This window comes from Ovis aries, chromosome 19 (genome assembly GCF_016772045.2).
Source record: "Ovis aries strain OAR_USU_Benz2616 breed Rambouillet chromosome 19, ARS-UI_Ramb_v3.0, whole genome shotgun sequence".
NCBI lineage: Eukaryota > Metazoa > Chordata > Mammalia > Artiodactyla > Bovidae > Ovis > Ovis aries.
The window spans coordinates 34,951,890-34,954,484 of NC_056072.1; the positions used below are offsets into that span (position 1 = coordinate 34,951,890).

The 2,595-nt window shown below is 40.0% G+C and overlaps 1 non-coding gene across 1 annotated transcript; it reads left to right on the plus strand.

Moving 5' to 3' along the window:
- Positions 1–1,841: 1,841 nt before the first annotated feature.
- On the plus strand, positions 1,842–1,913 carry TRNAF-GAA (transfer RNA phenylalanine (anticodon GAA)). Its single transcript has one exon. It is a non-coding gene; the product is annotated as a tRNA-Phe (tRNA).
- Positions 1,914–2,595: the final 682 nt, after the last annotated feature.

Sequence of the window (2,595 nt, forward strand, 5' to 3'; positions counted from 1 at the left end):
CTCAAGGTGTCAGACCACCTCACATTTCACAGTGGAGTAAGGAAAACAGTTTTATAGGCCAAAGTTTTCTGAAAATACACACTGCCTTTATGCAGTCTACATGTTATGAGTTTGATAACTATGTTGTAAAGGCTTTTCAGCCTATTTTGTCTCATGAGTGTTTTCTAAAGGCTTGGTATACTAATGTAGGTTGGTGAAGGGCTAGATGCCCCAAGGAAATCATGTGCAATGTGAGAACAAAGTATTCGCAATGCTGTTTACCCTCTGACCACCCTGTTCCCAGTTTCTGCTCCAACAGGTTTTATTTATCTTAAGATTAAAGCAAATCACCAGTGGACATGTAGTTATTGCTTTCCGGTGAAATGCAAACACATAAGCCAGAGGCATCAGGGGATTCTGTCACCTTTGAAAAATGATTCATTTTTTGTGGGCTTGTTTTTCCCTCATGGGAAACCTGGTAACATTTCAGAGCCTGAAATCCTTCCTTAAACTAAAATAACCTGTTGAAGATAAGTTTAAATCTAAGGTAAAAGAGGATAATTTTTTTTTCTTGAATTTAGAAAGATGTCTGGTCATGCTATTGCAATTTTTTTTAAAAAAAGAAATCATAATTGGATTTCACTGAGTCACAATTTACCCTGAAATTGCATTAATTAGAGAAATCTAAGACTTGTAAATAAACTTACTAACACATCTGTTCTAGACTCTGTGCCGTCATTAATCAATCATAGGGCTCCTTCACTGGGCCTCAAAATCCTTCTCAACACAGAGCAACAGGAGAAACCTAACTGCCATTTCTTATTCTCAGCGAATAAAGAGGACACACTCTTTGGCCATTTTACAGCCAAGCTAATGCTAAACTTATCCCTTCAGTGTAGGTTCTAGATTTTATAGGTGAAGCAAGTTCAGGGCTCATCTCAGAAGTTTAGAAATACTTGCTTTCTGTGTTTCTTTTTAACAGATAATCTATCTTTCACTTATTCTGCCTCTGCCATACCATGACTGATTTCCTGCTCTCTTTATAATAGTTCAAACACAAAAATAGTATCCTTTACAAGAATAAGGAAATTCCTAGCAGCAGAGAAGCAGGCAGTCAGATAAACAAAATTGCCTTATTTTCCATACAGTGAACTTAGTGGCTGTGGTCCCTGTTGAACAAACATACCAGAAGGTGAGAAGCTCTGTAAACAGAGGCTATGAAAGTTGTGATAACAACCAGCAACTGATTTTTCCTCAGTGAAGAGATTTTCCATCAGATTGCACTTGACCTTGAGCACTGTGTTATTAGCCATGAATAATTTATGGTACTTATTATAGTAAGGTCCATTTTAACTGACATTATCAGGGAATTAGATGCCTTAAATGAGTGAATTGGCCAGATACTAAGACTTGCTCCCTTTACAGGGTAAAGAAAATCTTTATTATAACCATTTCAGTACTTATTTTTCTCAGATGTACGGCAGTATTTTGTGAGTTATTGACAGTCAAGGAAACATAGACATTCATTTATTCAATAAATAGTCATGGGAGCCTTGTATATGCCAGGCACTGTGCTGGTTACACTCTTTTCCAGTGAAAGGGCGTCTGTTCTTATAAAGCCTCTGTTCTGGTGAAGAAGATAGAAAAACAAGGGATCATACTGAAGTGCAGGATAAGAGAAATAAAGATTGTTGTGAACTTCGTTGAATTGGCTGACAAATATAGTTAAATTCAGAGTTGGCTGGGTTCTCTAGAACAGTTTGCCTCACCACTCTGATAGCTATGTCTTGAGTTCTTGCAGTTGATCTTATAATATTTTTACTTTGTCCCTTAAATTTAGCTACAGTTTCTTACTGTTTGCTTCCCTGGTGGCTCAGATGATAAAGCTTCTGCCTGAAGAGCAGGAGACCCAGGTTCGATCCCTGGGTTGGGAAAATCGCCTGGAGAAGGAAATGGCAACCCACTCCAGTACTCTTGCCTGGGAAATTTCATGGATTGAGGAGCCTGGTAGGCTACAGTCCATGGGGTCCCAAAGAGTCGGACACAACTAAACGACTTCACTTTAAACTTTCACATTTTAATGGGCTTCCCTCATGGCTCAGAGGTTAAAGCGTCTGCCTGCAATGCAGGAGACCTGTTTGATCCCTGGGTCAAGAAGATCCCCTGGAGAAGGAAATGGCAACCCACTCCAGTATTCTTGCCTGGAGAATCCCATGGAAGGAGGAGCCTGGTGGGCTACAGTCCACGGGGTCACAAAGAGTCGGACACGACTGAGTGACTTCACTTTCACTTTCTTTCTTTCTTACTGTTTGTTAAGTGTGTGGCACCGCCCCTGTCATCTTTCTGTTCCTCAGTAATGTTTATGAAATGATTAAATGAGGGATAGGATGTACATGGTATATTAGTTATCTATTGCTATGTAAAAAACTACCCTGAAACTTACCAGCTTGGAAGAACACACATTTATTATCATACAGTTTCTGTGGGTTAGGAATCCAGCATGTTCAACTGGATCCTCTACTTCAGAGTATTTGACGTGGCTGCCAATCAAGGTGTCTTTGCCACAGCTGGGGTCTCGTCTGAAGGCAGGCCTCCAGTCCTTAAGGACTGTTGGAC